Genomic DNA, 25,623 nt, shown 5'->3' with positions numbered 1-25,623 from the left:
CCTGCGAAGGAGCTTCTTTACACATGTAAGAATGCAGGACATGCTTTATCAGCAGGCCGTTGTTTTTGTCTACAACAGACTTATGCACACGATCATGAAAATTGCATTTGATTAGGATTGTCACCTGCAACCCATTATGTCTGCATTATACCTAAGACTTTTGACTTGTACATCTCGTAATTTTCAGACGACGGGTTGACCAACGTGGCAATGTTATTTTCTCATTTTATTGACAGTAAACAAAAAACATGGCATAGTTTTTAATTTCCCTGTTAACTTGTACATACGAGTGAAACGGTGGCACAATGGTTTGTGCATTGCACTATGAATCAGGCCACTTGAGTTTGATTCTCGGTTATAGTTAACATCAAACAAACTGACCATGAGCCTTTTCGTTATCAACCCACGTTGAAAAGCATGATGGCGTATGGTGAAACAATCTCCATGACTGATCCAGTATTGGAAGACTTCACCCATGACAATGGTTATACATTTATCATTGTTTTTGTTGTATATTAACACCAAAGGAGTAACTTCATACCTGTCAGCCAGCCTATATATACTCATAGATAAACTTTCGCCTAAACAGCACCATTGGGATGAAGCTGACTTGGTATCTTCCATACTCTTTGGTTCTTTCGGTAAAGTCACGTAGGTATAAAATAAAATAAATCACGACGTTTCGGGTGCAACACAAGCGTCCGTCATCAGATGGCAAAGCATGATCTGCTGTTGAGGCAGAATGTTTAAAAGAGTTTGAAATGGGTGTAGCCCAAGGGCCATAAATAAGTGGGCGGGGCTAGTGATGTTAATGTGAGAAATTAGCATGTAAATGTAAGAACGGAGAGCGGCCTCCTCATAGAGGGCATGAAAGGGGCTATGTTAACGTGAGAGATTAGCATGTTAAAGTAATATCGAAGAGTGGTGGAATCCAAAGGCATGAGAGTGCAATCCAAAGGACATGTAAGCATGAGAGAGCTAAGAGAGAGGCATAGAGAGAGACATAAAGAGTCGGAAATAACAGCTGACATAGGCAGGTAGGATGGAAATATCAGAATCATAAAGGAGGTACACCACTCTGTGCTATCGTCTCCACCAAAGAGTATGAATCCCTGCATTCATGAAAGCTTTAATTTAAGATTATTCCAGCAAACTTTACCGTCTTCTACCTCGAACCTTCCCTCGTACGGTACCATGCACCTGTTTCCACCCATCTCCACTGACACCACTATAACTTTTGCCATGTACAGTACCCTACATCACCCTCTTCTGCCCATAAAAATATCTGTCCCGCCTAAAACTCTAATTTAACAGGTCCCTGCAGGGTGGGCTGGTAGGAACATTGGAATTTTGCGCAATTTTATTTTTACACCCCAATAGCACGAGATTTCACTTCGTTAAAGTATTGAAAGGGGACGGACGGACGCATTAATCTATTGCAAGCTGGTACACTCATCTATTGCAGGCTAGTACACTCAGTTTACAACTTCGTTCCTACCAGTAATAGGGAACTCTATGTGGGAATCAATGGGATCGCACACGGGATTCAGTGATATGGGCATGGAGTACAAAACATTTAACCTCTGGGTTAATGCTTAACATAGGCGCTTGAATCAAGGGGGGGAAGGCATTACAACCCAACTTGACCATTCAGTATCATCACCAAACTCTTACGTGGGCTGCCCTATTGAAGGTGTACATTCTTAGGCAAACAATACGCAACATCATTAGCCCTACATTTACAACAAGCCATCAATATGTACTGTAGGTGTGGTCGAGCAGCACATTCGACCTGGTGACACTCCTTCTCGGCACCTCTCTAAATTAGTCCGTCGGCCTCCCTCATCGTGGCCATCTTCATTCCGGTCGATCCTGAGAGGAGAGTGCGGGGGCAGTATTTCTGTGAGGAGGATGCTCCCCTCCCTGGCATTCATCACGACGCCCCTGGACACGGCTTTGTGAGCCTGAACGATCCCTTGTGACGTCAGTTCTCTATATGGTTTAGGGCGACTCGGATTAACCACCCATCTCTGGCGTCCCATTTGGATGCGAACACTTTGCGGGCAGAGGATTTTAACAATTCCACTGGGCTTTGCCAAGGATGGTGTAGTTTGGCGGATTTTCTAACCCGGACCTCAGGACAGTGTAACCAGGCCCGATCACCCTGTTCAAAGGGTACAGGCGTCTCTGTTCATTTCCGCAACCGTTTGTTTGCTATTTGCGATCTGCCTGACTCTGCTATCGCGGCTTCACGAGCTTCACAGAGCTTTTTTAGTGGCAGTCTGAGGGAGGCTGGTGACGACACAACTTTAGCAGGGAAAGCCACCAGTTGGTCCTCAATAAGTGGCTCAGGGTCTCTCCCATACATCAAAAAGAAGGGGAAGAGCCCGGCCGATGCATGTGGCACTCTACAATATGCCCCTAGGACCCCTGGGATGTGCAAGTCCCAGTCCATCTGATCACCATTTACAACATGGCACAACATTGCGGACAGCGTGCGGTTAAGCCTATCTACTTGTCCATCACAATGCAGGTGGTATGGTGGCGTTCGAATTTTTCTTAGTGCCCACGATATTACAAACCTCTCGCAACAGGTTAGTAGAAAAATTCTGACCCTGGCCTGCTAGACGTTTCTCAGTGGGGCCCTTGTCCAATACATAGCCATGGAGAAAGGCTTCTGCTATTATTGCAGCCGTTTGGTCATTTATCGGCCATGCAACGAGCCAGTGTGTGCAATACTCCATCCCCTCGAGCAAATATTTATTTTATCCTTGCTGTTTTAGGAAATGCACCCAGGATATCCAACGCTACTAGTTCGTTTACCCTCACCACTGCGATCGACTGCAGTGGAGGCTGTATAGGATGGGGAGCAGGTTTCCTTTTTGCACACTCCTGACAATGATTACCCGCTCGCGTACATCTTTTGACATCACTGGCCAAAAATATCGAGCCTGCAGTGTGAGCAATGTGTTTCGGTGGCCCAAGTGCATTTGTTGTTTGGCGTGCACTTCTAGTAGCAACTGTTTTTGCAAGGGTTTTTGCACCACTAGGCAACAACGCTGCATCTTCATGTCCCACCTCATCAGGAGTCCTCGCCATGGGATGAATGGCTCCCCATTTTGACCAGTTTGAGCACATTCAGCTGCCTGTGCAGCCAATGACTGTATAATTTCATCCTGTTTTTGCAATCGGATTCATTCGGTCCTTATCAGCCCAAGATCATGATCTGTGGGTGGTACATCATTTTCTATCGTTGCTGTGTTTATTGACATCACCTGTCTCGGCGAGTCAGGGAGGGTCGGTTTACACCATGCTGCTCCTGTCGCTGCTGCTACGACCGATCTCACTAACTTTTTCCACTTAGCCCGAGATGTTGGCCGAATTTTCCCTGTTGTTTCACTCCAGGTCGATGTGATCGAGTGGTGTGCTGGTGATGTTGGTGATGAGGGTTTTGGAAATGAGGTGCACGTGTGATCTGGCTGGGTGTACAGGCGACACGCCTGGGTGTTTCTTGGTTGTCTCGGGATGACTTCCCCTCGGCAACCTCTCGCGATGTGGCCCGACCTCCCGCAGTGGTAGCAGTACATCACCGCATGGTCCTGAATTCCTCCGTGGTTGTGCCATGGTCGCTGATGCTGTAGTTGACACCTTGAATCGTTGAACCCCTGGATGGCCACAGCCATCTCTTCCAAGGTCGCCTGCAGATCACCATCCATGCTGGGCATTGCGGCGGTCCCTGTTGTTGCTGTCCCTGTTGGCTCCGTTGGTCCTCCTGCTCCTCCATTCTCCATCACCCTTGTCACATGGGCTGCTACTTCACATGGTGCCCTGGGATCTGTGTGTGCCCAGAGGCATTTAGCAAACTACATTGAAGTTTGCTCACTCTCTGGCAAAATCGGCAATGTAATGCCACTTTGATAGAGGAGAATTTGTAGCCGCTCCGCCACTATCACGTCTCAGGTTGTCATGTCCATCCTTGGAAATGCCACATCTGCAACCGCATGCAAGGTACTTCTATAAGCCATCAGTGGCTCGCTATCTCCTCTTCTCCAGGATGAAAATTGCTGCCTTGCGCTGGACGCAGGACAGAAAACATCGGCCATCCCTTGACAACCTTGTTGGGTTGTGGCAGGTTGATTTTCCGGGATCATAAAGAAGGCCAATAGTGCTCTGTCATCCAACACCGTAGGCAGCAGTCGTAGCACTTCATCGTCAATCAATCGGCTGACTCTGACAGCTGCTTCAAATCTTTTGATGAATGCAATACAATCACCTCCCGTATTTTTATGCATGGTGGTCAAGGTCTGTTGAACAGCTTTTAGTTGTGGTTGAGTCATTTGATTGGTTCCCGCCTGCTGCTCGACGGGGGGAAGCGATGGCTGCTGCCCTATGGCGCTTTCTCCTCGCCATTGCGGTCCATGGTGGAGATGGATCTGGCTTCAGCCGCGCACTACCTGTTCCTTCCTCTTCTCTTTTCTTCATCATCGAAATTATCAGTCGATCCACCACTGAGGTAAGGTGGTCCAACCTGTCCAACAGCTGCCGCCAATTTTCTTTGTTCGGCGATGCTGGTTCTTGGGTCTTTGGCGGAGCATCCACTTCCATCGGGAACTTGGCTGCCAACGGGGTCCGGCTCTCACTCCCGCCATTTGCCGAGTCTGAAAAACCTGGAGCGCTTAGGGTTGATAACTCGTTCTCTGCAGGAGCTCTTCGGCGGGTCTTCCTTCTTGAACTTGTAGACTGTATCCCACCACTGCCACCAGAAGCTTCTTTGCAGGTTCCATTTTTGAGAAGAGAGTGCAACTCACACGCTTCACAAGGGTATGACTATCTGCAGCCCCAGTGTTTTCCACTACATTCATCTCGAACAATCTTTCTTAATGGTTTCCACCATGTACAACAGTCGGCCCCGATGTCATCCACCTGCAGTCGTCCTTCAGTCTCCGAGCTAGCGCCCCAATTGCGGGCCTCGCTCTCCCTTTTCTACCCACGCAGCCTCGCCCTGGCAGCTTGCAGCAGTTTCCTTGGTACATTCTTCCAGCAGACTCAACCGTCTTCTACGTCCTTTCTCTTAGATGGCAAAGGATATAGTGGTGTCAGTGTTGATGGGTGGAACAGATGCAGGGTACTGTACGAGGGAAGGTTCATGTGAGTCGTACTTTTGCGTTGTAAATACGTTATCGTGAAATAAATCATCTAGACAATCTAACCTGCGAAGGAGCTTCTTTAAACACGTGAGTGTTAGACTGCGTATTTCCATTTTACCAGTGGGTCAATGAGGGAAGCGGATGGTGAGTAAGGTAGTGAGTGATGGGATGAGTAGGTCATTGGTGAGATTGTGAAATAGTGCGTGAGTGATGTTGGCACAGTGAATGATCAGGTGGTTGCCTGAGTTATCAGGTCAATATATGACTCATGAGGAAGGAGAGGACGTATTTATGTGAGTCATAAAGTAAGGGAAGTGGGTGAGTTCATAATGGAGTAAGTAGTAATTTATTTAGTTAAAACAGGCGAGAACTAAAGAGACTAGGATGATTCTCATTTGCAAGAGAGACCTGGATCACCAAAATAACAAAAGCTAAATAAAAACACAGAGTTACAGTAATGAAAAGCATATATAAACAATAGAAAAACAACTGCTGTGTCTCATGGGAAATCGATATAATGGAGTTAAGGGATGATAGAATATGTGAGTAATGTGCGACATGGATGTCCTCTGGCCCCTACACGACTTAACATTTTCTTTGACTACTTAGTAATGAGACGATTTCCATGGATGTACCAGTAGAATTTATATCTGGTATAGATATAATGGGAGGCTGATCGATGCACGAGTCCGGTCATGGTATGGCTCTCTATAGTTAAACCATATTATGAATGCGGATGATCTGGTGATTACTGCCCACTCTAAGGAGTTGGAGACACTCCATCTAAACACGGAACATGCTACTAAAATATGGGCCGTTACCATCAGCCCCACAAAATCAAATCACCTCCCTGGGTATTTTACATCATCAAAATGCTCCCCTCCCTCAATTCCCCATGTATTTTGAGGCAGTTGTGGAGAAAGTGGAGATATTTCCGTACTTGGGCAGTGTGCTCATGACCAACTCTGTTTTGGGAGCCGAGGTCTCACTTCGATTCATTCGAGCGGCATTATATTTTCATCAGCTGCGTAACATTGTATGGAAGCTACCTGATCTGTTACTCCATACAAACCTTCATGTCTTCTGGACCACAGTTATGCCTTCCCTTATTTCTCTCTATAGGATTATCTGCAATGGTTTGAAACATTTGGTCTAGCCTGCCTACGATCTATCCAGGGTTTAACCAGACTGGACTTTGTGAGGAGGCCAAAATTTCCTAAAATATCTAGACAAAGGCTCATCAGTGGGCTCTTCCGGCAAGTTAGGCTCCATTGGCTGGGTCATGAAGTCTATATGCACTGTCACCGCATCCCCAAGCAGCTTCAATTTGGGCGGATAGATCATGCTAAACAGGCGCGGCATGGGCTACAGAAGAGATGGACTGATGTGGTACAGAAGGATGTGGAGCTGATTGAACTTGCTGATGACTGGTAGCAGCAGTGTCGCGATAGGCCTATGTGGAGGAGGTTCATGAAAGACTCTACTGGGGAGGTGGAGGCAGTTGCCCTCCAGCAATAGCGTAGGGCAGCGGAGCGACACTCATAACAATGAGCAGAGCGCTATACGACTGAAACACTGAAATTTGGCACAGTGGGGAGCACGGCTTTTGCATTTGCCCGTCATCACCTTAAGTCAACCCATGGTACCTGTGTCTATTCATGACTTCCTGCCAGCCATCCTTCGACACTTCAAGTGACCTCAAAATGCACCAAGCACCGCACAAAAGCGCTGTGGTGATGTCACTGCCACTTAGGGGCAAACGGCGAATATTGTCTTCTTGTTGTGCGTGTGTGCACGGACGCATATACCTCTGTGAGTGTGTGTGTGGGGAGAGATAGTGCAATGGTGAACACTGTCTACCATCCCACCGATCCCAGTTCGATTCCCACTCACGACCAACACCTTTAACGATTATATTAATGGTTGCTGGGCTTTCCGTCGATTGACTCAGCCTCAAATAAGTGCCTGGTGTGGTGTGTAAATATCACCACTGGCGAGACAAAGGCAGCCGGGCGTGGTGCTGTCCACGCACCCCCTCGTGCGACATTCCAGCCTTCATAGGCGCTGCTGGCTAACAGCACTTGCCCCAACATTCTGGTTAGGCTATTCGGGGGATGACTGTCGCTGTTGTGTGTGTGTGTGCTTGCGGGCTTTCACCCCCAACCCTCCCGTGTGCAGTTATGGGGACTCATTATGCCCCCTCCCGACAAAAGGTCCCACATCCAGACTCAAGGTAAGTGACATTAAAAACATATTTTTTGTCCTATTTACGTAACTTTATTTTTTGTTTACCATACAGTATTTATTACAGTATTATTTGCAAATGTATAATATTCCGTGTTATGACTTTAACAATGCTTCAAAATTTTTGTTAAACCGTAATACATTTTACAACACTTCCAGTATGTGAATTTAAATACAGTACACTATTTTATTCAGACTTATGAACTGTTCGACTCACTAACGATTCTCTGTAATGGAATCCAAAAGTTGTACTATTCATTAACAACATCTCCCATTGGTATGGTTGACTACATGTGATGCAAAATAAGTTAAACATAGATAAATATATATTGTACAACACTTTCCCCAACAGTGTTGAGGCTACATGGGGGACCTTTGTGTTTGTGCTTGTGATTGTATTGTGGAGGCCTTCTTAGGTGCTGCTCCTTGCTAATAGCACTTGCCCCAATAGTCTCTTGAATCTATACGGGGAACGTTTGTCTTTGTGAATAATGTTTTAATTGGGGCGGTGTCATTTTCTAAATTGTCCCAATGTTTTTAAATGGTCGACTTGCGTTTCAGCCATTTTCGGACCCAATTAATACATCTCTTCATTTCTTGGGCTTGGTGGCGGTGGTGGCAGCTGTGGCAGCGGCGGTGGCAGTGGCGTTGGTGGTGGTGGCATCTTTGTAAATTTGAGAAATGGCGCATTTCAGCTCTTTCAGCTGTCTATTGAGATGCCGGCACTCTTTGCGCATCTGCACTTCGCCGTGCCACTTTTCCTCGTGACGCGCCAGCTTCCCGCGCAGCCTAAACTGCTCCTGCCCTCTCTGTGGATTCAGGAAGTTCAACTCCCTCAGGTGGATGCGCAGCGACCTACGGAGACCTTCCTTTTTACAGCGCAGCGACATTTGCCGCTGTGCTGCATTGCAGTCTCGGAGAAAATCCGCACGGAGAGACGCACGCTCGCAGCCAGGCACTCTCGTGGACTCCAGCTCTAACTGGCGCTCTTTAAGCTGTTGAACCAGGCCCCTGTTCTCTCTCTGGAGAGTCTCTCGGTTATCCATCAACTCCTCCTGCTGATACTGTAGCTTCAGATGGGGCGTCTTGTTCCCCTGACAGAGCTCCACATTCTGCTGGCCCATCCTCTCCGTTTGCAGCGTCGTGGTCTCGCGGTGAAAGTCTGAGATGGAAAGCGTACAACGAAGATAAATGAAGATCTCCATCCCAAGCAGGGCCAAGAGCAGAACGCCAACGATCAGCAGCGCCATGCTCAGCTCGTGTTGACGGCACGCGGGACAGAAGCAAGTGTGAGGCACGTCACGAAGGGGCGTTATTTATATAACTTCTTTACCGGATGTGACGTACACGTTGACGTAACAGCCATCCCTGCCCACTAATTGTCAATCATTGCCAACCACGTGACTCCACGGCCCCGCCCCTAACAGCGCAGCTCCTCCCCCATACTCCTCTTCCGCCTTCCCCACGTGACGCGAAGCGAGCCAATCACGCGAGAGGCGACGCGATGGGCGGTGGGGGGGCGAGATCACTCCACGTCGCGAGCGGGAGGAGGAGGGACTAGGGGGAGGGGCCAGCAGGGACGAAGGGGAGGGGCCAGTTGGAACGAGGGGGAGGGGCCAGGAGGGACGAGGGGCCAGGAGGAACGAGGGGGAGGGGCCAGGAGGGACGAGGGGGAGGGGCCAGGAGGGACGAGGGGGAGGGGCCAGGAGGGACGAGGGGGAGGGGCCAGGAGCGGGAGGGGGGGAGCCGTGGCGCCGCTCTTGGGCCGCGAGGCTTCCCCCTGGGCCCGCGGCGCCACGCGGAGACCGCGACAGCAGCAGCAGCAGGAGGTGGTGGTGGTGGTGTTTGTGGTTGTAGGCACGGGAGAGGTGGTGGTGGTGTTTGTGGTTGTAGGCACGGGAGAGGTGGTGGTGGTGTTTGTGGTTGTAGGCACGGGAGAGGTGGTGGTGGTGTTTGTGGTTGTAGGCACGGGAGAGGTGGTGGTGGTGTTTGTGGTTGTAGGCACGGGAGAGGTGGTGGTGGTGTTTGTGGTTGTAGGCACGGGAGAGGTGGTGGTGGTGTTTGTGGTTGTAGGCACGGGAGAGGTGGTGGTGTTTGTGGTTGTAGGCACGGGAGAGGTGGTGGTGGTGTTTGTGGTTGTAGGCACGGGAGAGGTGGTCACGGACAGGCGGTGAGTGCCGGGTGATGGAGGGGGGGTGAGGGAGTGGATTGCAGGGTGAGTGAGTTAATGAGGAGAATTAATAGGTGAGGAGGGTGAGTGAGTTGAAGGGTGAGGTGAGTGAGTGGGTGAGTTCACGACAGGGAGATTGGGGCTGAGTGAGTGAACGCAGCGCACGGTAAAGATCCCCTGAGAGCATTCGCAAGAGTTGGACATTGAGTGCCGCTGTCAGGGTCCACACGTAAATTACTCACTTGGCATGATATACAAATTAACCATTGTAAACGATAACTTTAAAAAGTCCGCTATTTGTCAGAGCTAATGCGATGTGCCTTCAGCATATTTGTAGCACGTTATAACCAACGTCAACATCGTCATTTAGAGTAACCATTAGTCCATACGTGTCACTTGCTAATAGTCCCCGGGTCAATCACAACTTTGCCGTGCGTGCAGGCTTTGTCTCTGGCTGCTCGCTAGGGCTGCGATGCCTTTCCATGCCACAAGATGACGTTCATTGCTCCTTCCACACCGCGACAATATTTACTGCAGTGTTCTATAACGCGGTAGTTGCGTTGTGTAAACTCCCTCGTTACAATGACTAATACAGGGTAAAGCACAGTCCGTGATAACAGCGTGAGATGCGTGTGTCGGCTGAACAAAGACTGAGGCGCGTGGGGAGCATCAGGAAGCATCCAGCAGCATCCCAATGCCTCGTGTGACGCTGTGCCCAGGCAGCCGTACAACCGCACATTCCTACTCGCGCGACGTGGTTCTGTTGACTCAATCGCGTTATATCCACTTAGCATCCGCGTTATAAAACGTGTTCCCTAATACATCCATCGTGCCATATCCAAATGGCGTTATGAAAACACGCGTTGAGGCAGAACGAACTCTATAAACTATTTTTATTTTACCAGGTGAGACCCACTGAGCTATGTGGCTGTTTTCCAGAAGCGACCTTTCCACAAATGATAGATCAGCTAAATGGCTAATCACATAGAAATGTGTAGCACCAGCCACAAATACTCTAGACATGGGATCCCCTTTGACAGGGTCAGTGTCTACTTAGATTCACTCACTCCGCCTATTCTCATGCGGCGTGTGCAGCTGCGTCGTGACACTTGGTAGAGTGCTGTCTTTGAGGCAGAGAGCTTTACAACCGTGTGCAGTGGTTAATTTGCTTAACAGCTTTACACCGAACTCCTTGCTTGTGGTAAAACATGTTTGCGACTTTGCTGATTGAGAACTATGCAGATTTAGATTTATAGTTACATGTACTTGGTGTGAGATGAACTTCCAAACAATTTCCTTTGCTCAACATCTTGGAATTAATGTCTTTTTAAATGGTCAGCTTAAGTGATTCCGTGATGTTTATGTAACTTGACCATTAAGATAATCTATGGAGCACAATTATTTCAATATTATTTGTCATAATTAAACTTTAAAATGAACCCATATGTGATATTATATTGCCTGATTATTTTATTTTTTTATGTAGTCTACATGCTCTTCTGGGGATATTACCCCACATTTACCATTCATTGATGTTCCCTTTGACATTGGTAATTGGCATTGTCACACCATAGTAATTCATGGGCAATTATGTAATTCTCTCTGTGTCTATCTCTCTCTGCATCTGTCTGTGTGGGTGTCTCTCTCTGCCGGTGTGTTTTTCTCTATATGTGTCTCTCGTGTGTCTCTTTGTGTGTGCCTCTCTCTGTGTGTGGATCTCTCGGTGTCTGTGTCTCTCTTTCCTTTTCCACGATGTGGCGTTGTATTTACATGCAAATTCTACCTCTAGCCCCGCCCACTTACCCTTGGGCTGAGCTTATCTCAAGCCAATATAACTTCGTGTTTCAGCAGCTTTCTCGCTATATTTTTTCACCTGATGATGGTTGCTTGTGTTGCGATCGAAACGTCGTGATCTATTATTTTTTCTACCTACGTGACTTTACCGAAATAACCAAAGAGTATTGTGATTGTAATTTTGATTGTGATCGTTGTGGTGGAGGTGGTGATATTGATGGTGGTGTTAACGATAGCGGTGATTTTGGTGGTTGTAATGGTGGTATTAATGGTGGTAATGGTGGTTGACTATTACCCCTCCCGTGTCCTTACTTCCACCACCAGGTTTAAGAATCTGCCGGTGTCTGTGCTGGAGGTGGACGTCGGATATCTGTGCGGTCTGGAGCGGTGGACAATAGACTTCTGCAGCTCAACCAGGTGGACGCACTGGGCAGGGAGCAAGATGGGGGTGGCCTTAGAGACCCACTTACTCCCACAGAGAGCCATATACTCACTCACAGAGCACACTCACACAGAGAGCCAAAGTCTCACTGACACAGAGCCATAGGCTCACTCACATGGAGACACATAGACTCACTCACACAGAGAACCATTGATTAACTCATTGTTTTTATCGGTAAAGTCACGTATGTAGAAATACCATAAAATTATATTAAAATAAATCAAGCACGACGTTTCGACCGCAACACAAGCGCTCTTCATCAGGTGTAAAAACAGATGGCACATAGGGTGACATCAGCGCAACACATAGAGAGCGTTAAACTGCACGGAGGTAAATACAACAAGAAGATGAGAGACGAGAATTCAAAAAACCTAAGAAAAATTTACGTGATGCAAAACCAGTCGGCCAACGACACAGACACTTGCCTGGCAGACCACGAATTTCAGAAGAGTGCTAAATTTCGTGTTCATCCTCTGGGTTGAACATACCAGCATATACAGAGTGAACAAATACGAGGTATAAGATAGCAGAAATACATATACAGGGACACAAGAGGTAAGAAGAGGAAAGACGGACAGAGAAGCAAGAAAAAAGGGGCCGGAGGGATGAACAGAGGCTTAAAATAAGTAGTAGAGGTGGGGGGAGGGGGAGGGGCCGAAGAAAGCAAGGGGCACGGCAGCAGCAGAAGAGGGAGGGGCAGGAAAATGTAAGGGGGCGCAATTAGTTTAGTACAGAATTGTAAAGGTAACTTCCCCGTAGAAGTGTGTTAATAAAGAATTAAAGCTTTCGTGACTGCATAGATTACTCATTGTTTTTTTCAGTAAAGTCACGTATGTAGAAATACCATAAAATTATATTAAAATAAATCAATCACGACGTTTCTACCGCAACACAAGCGATCTTGTGTTGCAGGATCTTTACGTAGGTAAAACAAATTTAAAGAAAATAAACAATTAAAACACGACGTTTCAGAGGCAACGCAAGCTTCTGTCTTCAGTTGGGACCAGTCACAGCCAAAATCGCTGCACCAAGTGGCGAGGCTCTGGGAACCTAGCGCTTAAATACAGGTTAAGGTAGGGGGGGGGTGGGAGGGGCCATGTAGGGGGACTTTAGTGGGGTGCGGAGCTCAGTTAATCCGTCTTTTGTTGTGTAGAGGGTGCGGGGGATGGGTCACTGTGTGTGTGCAATATAAACAGAAAGAGGCTCTGCCAGGCTGTGCTGTAAGGGGAGGCAGTAGATAAAATGAAAATCGAAAAGTTTGGAAATAATATGTTTAGTATACCACTGCTTGAAATTGCTTTTAGTAATTAGTTAGCGTTTGGTATGATTTAAAACGTTTCTTCAGTGGTTGCTTAATTTTAAACCATCCTCTCAGTTGAAGTAATGCCTGTGTTTGTATTTGTTGTGTAGAGGGTGCGGGGGATGGGTGACTGTGTGTGTGCAGGACTGAGTTAATCCGTCTTTTGTTGTGTGGAGGGTGTGGGAGATGGGTCACTGTGTGTGTGCACTATAAACGGAAAGAGTATCGGCCAGGATGTGCTGTAAGGGAGCAGTAGAAAAAAGGAAAATAGAAAAGTTCGGAAAGAATATGTTTGGTATACCACTGCTTGAAATTGCTGTTAGAAATTAGTTAGCGTTTGGTATGATTCAAAACGTCTTTCCAGTGGTTGTTTAATTTTAAACCATCCTCTCGGTTGAAATTATTCCTGTGTTTGTATATCTGAATGGCTTCGTGGACAAATCTTTGGTGATAACCTGTAGGTTTACAAAGAACCTTGGTATCGGAAAAGACAATCTCATGATCACCCATAGCGTTGTAACAGTGATCAGCCACAGCAGATGAATTCGTTCTGCCGTGTTTCAAATCTGATTTATGCTCACGAATTCGGTCAGAGATATGTCGTTTCGTCAACAATAACAATCACCACAGGTACAGCTAAATTTGTAAACTCCGGGGTACTGTAAGTCAGGGTTGACATCCTCTCATCAAAACGTTACACCATAGGGCTCATTGCATTTCAGACCAACACCACTTGACCAGTGAATTAAAATTGGTACGGCTGGCCCTTAGGAGAAACGGATACTCTGACCGTACCATCCGCCAAGCTGTTTCTCCTACCATACAGAAACAACCACCTGATACTCCGATCAAAACCATCACACTACCTTACATAGCAGGCGTTACTAAAAAGATTTCCAAAATTCTAAACAAACATAAGATCCAAGTCCGGTTCAATACAGTACACAAAATACGTGATCTGATCCCATCCGTAAAGGATGTCATCCCTGACTTACAGTACCCCGGAGTTTACAAATTGAGCTGTACCTGTGGTGATTGTTATATCGGGGAGACGAAACGACATATCTCTGACCGAATTCGCGAGCATAAATCAGATTTGAAACACGGCAGAACGAATTCATCTGCTGTGGCTGATCACTGTTACAACGCTATGGGTGATCATGAGATTGTCTTTTCCGATACCAAGGTTCTTTGTAAACCTACAGGTTATCACCAAAGATGTGTCCACAAAGCCATTCAGATATACAAACACAGGCATAATTTCAACCAAGAGGACGGTTTAAAATTAAGCAACCACTGGAAAGACGTTTTGAATCATACCAAACACTAACTAATTTCTAACAGCAATTTCAAGCAGTGGTATACCAAACATTCTTTCCAAACTTTTCTATTTTCCTTTTTTCTACTGCTCCCTTACAGCACATCCTGGCCGATACTCTTTCCGTTTATATTGCACACACACAGTGACCCATCTCCCGCACCCTCCACACAACAAAAGACGGATTAACTCATCCCCGCACACACACAGCGACCCATCCCCCGCACCCTCTACACAACAAATACAAACACAGGCATTACTTCAACCGAGAGGATGGTTTCAAATTAAGCAACCACTGAAGAGACGTTTTAAATCATACCAAACGCTAACTTATTTCTAACAGCAATTTTAAGCAGTGGTATACTAACCATTATTTCCGAACTTTTCGATTTTCCTTTTTTCTACTGCCTCCCCTTACAGTACAGCCTGGCAGAGCCTCTTTCCGTTTATATTGCACACACACAGTGACCCATCCCCCGCACCCTCTACACAACAAAAGACGAATTAACTCAGCTCCGCACCCCACTAAAGTCCCCCTACATGGCCCCTCCCACACCCCCCCCCCCCCCACCTTAACCTGTATTTAAGCGCTAGGTTCCCAGAGCCTCGCCACTTGGTGCAGCGATTTTGGCTGTGACTGATCCCACCTGAAGACGGAAGCTTGCGTTGCCTCCGAAACGTCGTGTTTTAATTGTTTATTTTATTTTAATTTGTTTTACCTACGTGACTTTACCGAATAAAACCAAAGAGTATATACTCACTTCTCTACGTGACCGGTAGTGCAAGATCTGACCATGTCTGTCCAGTGCTTGCCAGGTCACATTGGCTTCCTGTTGCCGAACGAATCGATAAGGTCGCACTCATTACACACAAAGTGCTTGCCACAAATGAACCACAATACCTTGCTGATCTCGTTAAGGAGCATACACTATCACGCGAACCCCAGTCACCATCGCAGCAGCTATTGACTCACCATAGAACAAAGACGGTCACTGCATTGCGCGCTTTTAAATGCTCTTCTGCGGCCGTCGGGAATGCTCTTCCGTCCGATATCATGAAGCCACTGGGAGCTATGCACTTTTAAATCTAGATTGAACTCTAATTTCTTTAGAACTGCTTTTTGTGTTTAGTTTGTTCTTACCCTGCACCTCCAATTACCGTACGGTGCGAAAAAAGTTCAATATATACATAAATACTCACGAACTGAAATTTCACCAATATCCTGTACAAAGCTATCTTTGTCTTTTGTGAATGTTTGGGTGTGTGTAAATGAGTGGTGCGAGTTTGCACTTACACCACTGAGTGATGCTTTTCGCGTTGTTAATCATAACCCCTGCCGGACAGATTTCCACGAGAGCCACTAATAGAAGCTCTCGCAGTAACGCTCACTAAACGCCAGGGTTATATTGTGAAAAACGGAGATTTTAATAGCAATGCATGCGATGTAACTTGGGGTAAAAATGTAACCGTAACACGGGGAGTGGTTTTTCACTGGATTCGTGAGTTGTGCATGCAGGGGGGGGGGGGGGGGGGGGGTTATAACCATGCACATCAAGGACGCATACACACCTACACGTTTAACAGTACACACACTCACAAAGTGGGGAGTGAGACTACTTCATAGCCAAAACCAAATCAGCATTTTGTCTTCAATCGCTGTTGCCGAGTGTAGGCACAAAGGCCAATAATGCAAAGCGGCCAGCAACAAACAGCACGATTTAATAAAGAATTAAAGTTTTCGTGACTGCATAAATTACTCATTGGTTTTTAATTTATTTTAATATTTGATTTATTTTAATATAATTTTATGGTATTTCTACATACGTGACTTTACCGAAAAAAAACAATGAGTAAATTATGCAGTCACGAAAACTTTAATTCTTTATTAACACACTTCTACGGGGAAGTTACCTTTACAATTCTGTCCTAAGCGTAGTGCACCCCTTGCTTGCTCTTACCCCTCCCCCCCCCCGCCTCTGCTGCGTTGCAGCCCTTGCTTTCTCCTGCTCCTCCCCCCGAATCTGCTGCCGTGCCCTCTCTCTCCGGCCCCTCCCCCCACCTTTACTTCTTATTTAAGGCTTCTGTTCATCCTTCTGGCCCTTTTTCTTTTTCCTTGCTTCTCTGTTGTCTTTCCTCTCCTTGCCTCTTGGTGTCTCTGTATATGTATTTCTGCTGACATGTACATCATATTTGTTCACTCTGTCTATGCTGGTATGTTCAATCCAGAGGTTGAACACGAAATCTAACACTCTTCTGAAATTCGTGGTCCACCAGGTAAGTGTCTGTGTTGTTGACCTGACTGGTTGTGCATCACATATTTTTTCTTAGGTTTGTTGAATTCTCGTCTCTCATCTTCTTGTTGTATTTGCCTCCGTGATTTGTTTTTTTACACCTGATGAAGATCGCTTGTGTTGCGGTCGAAACGTCGTGATTGATTTATTTTAATATAATTTTATGGTATTTCTACATACGTGACTTTACCGAAAAAAAACAACGAGCACGATTTAAGTTGTAATATATTAGAGTCAACACGTTTCAAGACATTGACCCATGATCTATCAAAGAACTTAGGACAAATACGATGGGAGGGAATTTCCCAGTGGAGCAGTGAGAGGGAAGCCATGGACTATGGTGTGGCCATGTTGGTATAATGCAGACGACATCAGCTCGGATACGAGTTCTATTTTGTGGAGGGACAAAGGGGCTCAGATATTACATTTAATATTAAGAGTGATTTTAAATATGCTAATCATTATATGTTCCCTAACTTTCCTGGTATTTCAGTAGTAGAGTAAGCGGCTTTGCAATCAGAATGTTTTGAGTTCAAACCCTGGTGGGGGTTGACTCATCCCATCATCCTTCATTGATCGATAAAGTGAGCACTACTTTGTGGGGAATTCCAGTCAGGTGAAGTCAAGTCAGTCTCATTTGCAAGTCGCCCGGGGTCAGAAAAATTATAAATTCTCGTTGAGCTATGATTGCTACACCGCCGCTGTCTACCCAGCCATACAAAGCACCACACGATATCAATACCGCTTTTCTTAAAAATAGGAACGTGGAATTATCACCACCACCACCACCACCGGAACAGGGCTGTAAGCAGGAGATAAGCACAACCTCAATGCTTATTTTAGGAACAAATAACTTTCACTCTAGACATATATAATGGGTGTCATAGACTGCATCAGTGCATCACACACGTTGCGTGAAAGATGAGCTGATCACATTGGTGGTTATCGTGAGGTGAGCTCACCGACTAATGACAAGTCACCTGGCGAGGAACTCACAATCAAAATAACCAACATTGTCTCAGTACAATGTAACACAGGCATGTCTCACTTAACGAATGAGATACGTTCGGTTGAAAATGCTTGATAATCAAAAACTCGTCGAACACTCATCATAACCCCATTAACTCCCATGTTAAAAGCTGAGCTACGTTTCAGCCCCAAAATGTACCACTCTTGAGCAACTTTATTACCGTGAGCAAAACAATTTTTAATTTAAAATAAATTAATAAAACATCAAATGAAACCCCACACATGAAGAACCAGCCACCTTCCCCCCTACCCACCCTTCACCACCCACCCACCCTTCATCACCCACCCACCCTCCCTCGCCCACCCACCCATCCCCCCACCCCTCCCCTGACCACCCCTCCCCTAACAATCCCTAACCCCTCCACCACCCACCCCTCCCCTCTCCTTCCTGCTGTTACTGGAGGAAACTTTTTGGTGCCACTGCTGGCGTCAGTGGCTTGAGGCTGAGAGAGCAGCAGAGGAGGCGACACGGGGAGCCGGGCCGCGTGTGCGCGTGTCAGGGGCAAGACAAGCGGGCGACTCAACACTTCACAGCGTGGGTGAGTGTGGGGAGTTTGGTGCGTGGGGGACGGGTGGTGTGACACTTGACAGAGTGAATGCGGAGAGTTTGTGGTGCGCGGGGGATGGTGGGTGGTGTGACACTTCACAGCGTGGGTGAGTATGGGGAGTTTTAGATTTAAAGCTTTCGTGACTGCAAGGATCCATACTCTCTGGTTCTATTGGGTAAAGTCACGTAGGCAAAAAATAAAATAACAAAAATCACGACGTTTCGGCCACAACACAAGCGGTTTTCATCAGGTGAACGGACGAGACTGTCTGGAGGACAGTGCTGGAGTGAAAAAAGCCACGCTCAGATCATGACCTTTAAGCTGTGTGAGAAGAAACAAAGCGCCTTGACAAAGGAATTAGCATATTATTTAGCATTGAAATGGCTGAGTGATTAGCTTGTGACTGGTCACAGAAATGGCTATGTTAAAGTTAAAGCATACACATCCGCAAAGGCACCCCTTGACAAGGGAATTAGCATAGAATTTAGCATTGAAATAGCTAAGTTAAAGTATACACATCCGCAGAGGCACCCCTTGACAAAGGAATTAGGATAGAATTTAGCATTGAAATAGCTGAGTGATTAGCTTGTAACTGGTCACAGAAATAGCTATGTTAAAGTCAAAGCATATACATTCACCGAGGCACCTAGTACAAATCAAACAGGATAATTTAGCGAAACACAACCACGCTCAGACCGCAGACCTTTAAGCTGTGTGCGAGCAAACAAGGTGTCCTGACAAAGAAATTAGCATAACAATTAGCATTTGATTGGCCGATTTTAGAAAAGAGGTGGTGTACGTGCCGGTGGACTTGCCGTTTGGCGCGGGGGGGGGGGGGGGGGAGTTTACCTATTGATGGTGTGAAAGGTAATTTATTAGAGCTGCGAAAGTTTGGGGTACCACTACTTGAAAAATATACTGTACCATTGAAATTAGTTTAATGTTTAGTTCGATTTAGAACATCTTTCCAATGGTTGCTTAATTTGAAACCATCTTCTCGGTTGAAATTGTGTCTGTGTTTGTAGATCTGAATTGCCTCGTGAACAAATCTCTGATAAAAACCCGTGGGTTTGCAAAGAACCTTGGTATCAGAGAAAATTATATCGTGATCACCCACAGCGTTGTAACAGTGATCAGCCACGGCAGAAGAATTCGTATTGCCCTGTTTCAAATCTGATTTGTGCTCGCGAATTCGGTCAGAGACATGTCGCTTTGTCTCCCCGATATAGCAATCACCGCAGGTACAACTCAATTTGTAAACCCCGGGGTACTATAAGTCAGGAATGGCATCCTTAACGGATGGGATCAGATCACGAATTTTGTGTACTGTATTGAACCGGACCTGGATCTTGTGTTTGTTTAGAATTTTGGAAATCTTTTTAGTAACGCCTGCTATATATGGTAGTGTGATGGTTTTGACCGGAGTATCAAGTGGTTGTTTCTGTATGGAGGGAGAAACAGCTTGGCGGATGGTATGATCAGAGTAACCATTCCTTTTGAGGGCCAGGTGTACATGTTTTAAGTCACTGGTTAGGTGGTGTTGGTCCGAAATGCAATGAGCCCTATGGTATAAAGTTTTGATGAGAGAATTCTTTTGGGCTGGGTGGTGGTGGGAATCAGGTTTCAAGTAGGAATCTGTGTGGGTGGGTTTCCTGTAGACAGAATGCCCCAATGAGCCATCAGGTCTCCTCTCAAACAGAACATCTAAGAATGGTAGCTTGCCATCTTTCTCCACTTCCATGGTGAATTTGATGGTGGGATGTCTAGAATTTATGTGGTGTCGGAAAAGGTTCAGAGCTGGGAGGCCATGTGGCCAAATGATGAAAGTGTCATCCACATATCTCTTCCACAGGGAAGGTCTGAGGGTGGAAGTCTGGATGGCGTCTGATTCAAATTTCTCCATGAAAATATTGGCTATCACTGGTGATAAGGGGGATCCCATGGGGGTACCCTCATTTTGATTGTAGAAGGAGCCATTCCAAGTAAAGTAGGTGTTGTTGAGGCAGTGCCTAACCAGTGCAGGTGTGTCGGGGTCTAGTCCATGTTGGACCAAATTTTCAATTATTTCAATGGTATCAGGTACTGGGACCTTGGTGAACAAAGAGACATCGAAGCTGACAAGGATATCGTCAGGGGACAGTACGTCTTTGACCATAGAGACCAATTGGGCTGAGTTAAGCACTGCTGAGGCGGTCTTTCCAGTGAAAGGCAGCAAGGTATCTGACAGAAAACGGGCTAGTCTATAGGTAGGGGAGTTGATCGTGGATACGATGGGTCGTAGTGGGGTGCCTTCTTTATGAATCTTGGGAAGACCATAGAATCTAGGGGGTCTTGCAGCAGAAGGTTTTAGGGAGGGACGTTTAGTTGGGTCGATTAGGGAGGTCGAACTTGTGATGATCTTGTTGGTTTTTATCGCTAGGCTATTAGTAGGGTCATTTTTTTTTATTTTTAAGTAACTTCCATCGTTGAGCAGATTCTGGATTTTGTTGTTGTATGAATCTTTATCCATAATAACAGTAGCGTTGCCTTTATCGGCTGAGAGGATGACTATATCACTTCTGTTTTTTTTAAATTCGCGAGTTCAGAGCGTTCATTTTTGCTGATGTTACTAATGGGTTTCTTAGCATTCTTAAGAATAGTGTCTATTTCAGCTCTCGCAACGTCTGCTTGGATGTGTCCTACGCCTTTGAGGGCTACATCGACCTGAGAGATGATATCATCTACTGGTATGTGTTTTGGGGTGACAGCAAAATTTAGTCCCCTAGTCAGTACTGTTTTCAGATTGTCCAAAATCGGGGTGCTACTCTGATTAATGACGATTTTGTTAACATCTAGTTTTGTTATATGTGGAACTGGGTTCGTCTTTGATAGGTGGTTGAATTTAGAAATCAGGTTATCGTTACATTTGACTGACAGTGACTCAGCAGAAGAAGCAGTCATGTTGTCTACGTGATTCCAATCAGAAGGTGATATTTTTTGTGTTAACATTAAATGAGCTTGTAGGAGAGTCCTGTCTAAAGTATCGAGTTCAAATCGGAGTAGCCTTATCCTCTCTGAGATTAAAGATAGGCTGGCCTTAAGCAGAATCTGTTTAGAATTCGGAGAAGATACAGCAGCAGAAGTGAGTGTGAAAGCGATGGGCATTACCTTGTGATCGCGGCCATTTCTGTGACCAGTCACGAGCTAATCACTCAGCCATTTCAATGCTAAATTATATTATAATTCCTTTGTCAAGGCGCTTTGTTTCTTCTCACACAGCTTAAAGGTCGTGATCTGAGCGTGGCTTTTTTCACTCCAGCGCTGTCCTCCAGACAGTCTCGTCCCTTCACCTGATGAAGTCCGCTTGTGTTGTGGCCGAAACGTTGTGATTTTTGTTATTTTATTTTTTACCTACGTGACTTTACCCAATAGAACCAGAGAGTATGGGGACAGTGGGTGGTGTGACACTGCACAGCGTGGGTGAGTGTGGGGAGTTTGTGGTGCGTGGGGGACGGTAGGTGGTGTGACACTTCACAGCGTGGGTGAGTGTGGGGAGTTTGTGGTGCGTGGGGGACGGTGGGTAGGTGGTCCAGACTATAAACCGCCTGTGTATGCTACACGGGGGATGTTGTATTTGTGTATGAATGTCTCTGTGTGTGTAAGATGGCGTAGCACGTGTGTGTGTAGGGAGGTCAGTGTGCGTGTAACTCAAATGAGTACCTGGGGCGGTGTGTAAACAGCGCACACAAAGGCGATCTGGCCTTGTTTTGACCACCTACCCCCTCGTGTACTATGCCGACCTTCATAGGGGATCAATGGGAGCACTTGCCCACCAGTCTGTGGAGCTACATGGGGGTTGATTGTGTTGGAGCTCGTGCTGTAAGTACGGAGGAGGCACGTGAAGGACGCTGCTCCTAGGCAATTGGAGGCAATCCTCCAGCAACAACGAAGGGTAGAGACGCGACGCTAGTTGGCACAGTAGGGGGCAAAGGTGGTGCATCGGCCACTCATCTCAGTCATCTCGGTCAGTCGACCCGTGGCACCTGGGTCTGCCCCGTGACCTCCTGGCGGCGGGCGTTCGACACTTAATGTGGCCTTAACTTGCACCTAGCCTGGCACAAGCGTCGTGGTGACGTCACCGCCACTTCGTGGCGAATGGCGGCTGTTCTTGCTGTAGGCATAGAAGACGCGCGACCGTGGATCCTCTGTAGGGAGCGCACGTCTGCTGTAGGCAACGTGGAGCTGCACGAGCGGACACCGACGCAGCGATTTCCATAGCGAGCCACGAGTTAGGTGCTGGAAAGGAATCACACTCAAGCTGGGTGGATGAAGCGAGCACCACCATGGTGTGCTTGGCGTGTATGTTCAGTCGTGATTCATAATTTTATTCCATTGTGTCTCACACCTGCCCACCGTGTCTTGGAAGTTTTACATTTCTCTGATTTCCTTAAATGCACTTGCATTTTTTTAGTTCAGAAAATTATATTGAGATTGAATGTCTCATGCGCAAAGATGCCCATGGCATCTGGGGTGGAACAATTGCACAGTGCTTTGCGCACTGCACTACGAACCCTTGGACTAAAATCAGAGGCGAGTGACAAATGAATCAGTCCTGCCCCCCTCGCTTCACCAACCTGCACTCGCCAGCGTGGTGAAGTATGATAAAGCAAAAAAACACGACCGACAGGGCTTAGGGTGCCCAATATCCAGCAGGGCATTACTTTGTTATCATATCCAGGTCTGGTTGTGGATTTGACTTTTTCTTTAGTTGTCTCTGATGCATATATGACTTGGCGAGATGTCTCCTGCTTCATTCTGATGCATTATGCTTTTTTTCAATGCGTCTCTGCACTGGGCGTGTTGGTTGAATTTGGTGTTTGTCACGTGAGGTTCAAAACAAACAAAAAGATTTTATTTACCAGGTAAAATCCACTGAGCTATTCGCATTTTCAGAAGCGACCTGTCCACAAATTATAACTGAACGAAGTGGCTTGTCATGTGGAAATTTGTAACGGCCAAATAATCAAAATACATGCTTCTGAATGTGAAGGGAAAACCCGGAGGACCCAGAAAAAATTCACGCGACCACAGGAAAAACTTGCAAACTCCAGATATGCAGGCGTCAGGGATGGGATTTAACCCACATCCTCCTGCATACCAGGAAATGGGGATAACATCTCGCCACCACGGTGCCCTATGTTAATCTGACGCGGCATACTGGTACAGTACCTGGTGGCCTTGGTCACTTTACTGGTCTTTGCATCACTGTATTAGATGGTCAATCGTATTTTACAGAAAGTGTCGATTTAAAAGTCACGGTTTTTGTTTTTGACTCGATTGGCTCCTACCTCCATATTTACAGACATTGTCAATAGGGGCTGAAGTCTGTTGCTCGTGCCCAGTCAGTCACATGAGGGAGTGATAAACCCCCACTGTTCCCTTCACTACATGGTGTTACCTATGAGACTCATTCCCACGTAGAAGCCTGAGCTTATAATGACCATATACTGGAGTGGAACTTATCTCGTTGTAAATAGTTCAATGCAATTAAAGTCGCTTTTATCAAGTGTGCCCAGCAACTGAGAGTCGTCTTTCATAGCACAGTTCTCGATTTGTTCTTTTTTGCCTGTTTTGTTGGTAAAGCTACGGTCTTGTTTCTGATCCCTCCACTGACTCCCGATTCATTTGTGAATCAAATACAAGATCGCCCTCGCCGTCTTGAAAATCCTCACTGGTCTCACTTCTGCCTGCCACCCCCTATCATGGGTCGCCGTGGTGGCGAGATGTTAATTCCCGACTCTGATGAAATTTGAAGTTATCCCCATGGTCGTGTGGATTTTCCCTCCACATTTAGAAACGTGCATTGAAATTACTTAGATTATTTCTCTGCTATAAATTTCCACATGGTAAGCCACTTCGTTGAGCTATCTTTAGTGGCCAGGTGACTTCTGAAAAATGTGTTAATACCTTATTCAACCATGACTCATTAGGAGGCCACTTATTCCCTCCTGGTACAATTATCTGAGCCCGTCTCTCTTGCCATCCACCTGCTTCTCTTGTACCCATCACTGTCTGTCCTCTATGTATGAATGTACGTGTAATAAAGCACTTCCATGACACTGTTGACTGGCGTCTCTCTTTATTGTATGGCTGCACAGCTCTGCTCTCTCTCTTTGGATGGTTTCACTCTCTCTTTGCCGTGACGCACACCCTCTCTGTTCCACCGCCGCAGCGCGTCTCCCTCTTGCTCCGTATCCGCCGCTGGCTGACGGCGTGCTGGAAGGAGAGGCGGTTTTGCTGGAAGAGCCGCCACGTGGCCGGTGGCGAGTAGATGTTAGCAATGACGCAGTCCAGACTCCAGGCTTCCCACACTGACCAATAGTACTCTCACTGCATGTCCTTATATTCTCCTGGCGGAGCAAGCTCCACCTCCGGACACGCCCCCTCGTGGAACCCTCTAGACTGTTCTCGCACGTAACCTCTAGCTCCGCCCGTCACCTTTGGCCCAGATGAATCCCACACTCCCGATTGGGTATTAATTTCCCAGTGATGGCTTAGGCAGATACCCCTCGTCGTCCCCTAGATGGCGCTCTCTTACTACATCACCCCCCCACCCCCCATGATGAAAAGACTAGCCGTCCCGGCTAGGAATCAACCTGAATAAGTAATGGTAGGAGCAACACAATCCTGGTGGCAACGAGCTTTGGAGCATACATAACAAAGAAGAGAACATGAACGACAATGAACGCAAAAACAAGGAAGTAAGGCGAATCCCCAACACAGGCAGGGGGCACATGTGGAACGTTAACGACATCGGGGCATCATAGAACGGCCCTGCATGGGGTGGCTCGGCAGGTGGCAGGGCAGTCGGCGGAAGGGTGGTAGAGTCTGCTGCTGCGGGCTGGATAAGGCGGGGTTGTCGTCCTTAGCAGCAGTCAAGGGTTCATGTGCTGTGGGCGGTAAAACAATCCCTCGGGGGATCAATCTGCAACTGCTCTGGCTCGTCGGACTCATCAAACCCCGGCAGGCCAATTTTTGGAGATGACGAAGCAACCCGCGGAGGGATGGACGGTTTCAACCGAGACAGGTGGATTAACCAACGACGGCGACCTGCATGAATGCGCACGCACTGTGGATGCCTAACCTCAACCACTTGAACAGGACAGTGCCACGAACTGTGTAGTTTGGGAGAGGTGCCAATAGGCACCTAAGGGCAATGAAGACAGGCCCGGTCGCCGACGGACCACGGCATGTCGCGGCTGGACCTGCGTGCACAATCCTCGTTGCGAGCCTGCGTTTTAGTAGTGTTAACCTTAGTCGCCTCCCGTGCTTCAGAAATCTGGTGCAGAGAGTCCTGCACA

At 46.9% G+C, this 25,623-nt stretch overlaps 1 protein-coding gene across 5 annotated transcripts in view; it reads left to right on the top strand.

The window, feature by feature from the left end:
- Positions 1–11,592: 11,592 nt before the first annotated feature.
- Positions 11,593–25,623, top strand: part of LOC116936901 (NACHT, LRR and PYD domains-containing protein 3-like) — a 79,101-nt gene continuing 65,070 nt past the window's right edge. For 2 of the 5 annotated variants that reach the window (XR_012931800.1, XM_076059175.1), the window contains exons 1-3: positions 11,595–11,772; positions 16,642–16,689; positions 18,139–18,274. The gene's annotated coding sequence lies outside the window, so the exon portion shown is untranslated. Of the gene's footprint in view, positions 11,773–16,641; positions 16,690–18,138; positions 18,275–22,439; positions 24,382–25,623 lie in introns of those variants that run through there. The other 3 variants (XR_012931801.1, XM_076059177.1, XM_076059176.1) reach the window with 3 other exon arrangements.

The sequence above is a fragment of the Petromyzon marinus genome, assembly GCF_048934315.1.
Source record: "Petromyzon marinus isolate PM22_M1 ecotype Great Lakes invasive population chromosome 84 unlocalized genomic scaffold, UKy_Petmar_22M1.pri1.0 chr84_unloc.4, whole genome shotgun sequence".
Lineage (NCBI taxonomy): Eukaryota > Metazoa > Chordata > Hyperoartia > Petromyzontiformes > Petromyzontidae > Petromyzon > Petromyzon marinus.
The sequence above is the reverse complement of the archived record's forward strand: the minus strand, read 5'-3'. Positions and strand labels throughout refer to the sequence as shown.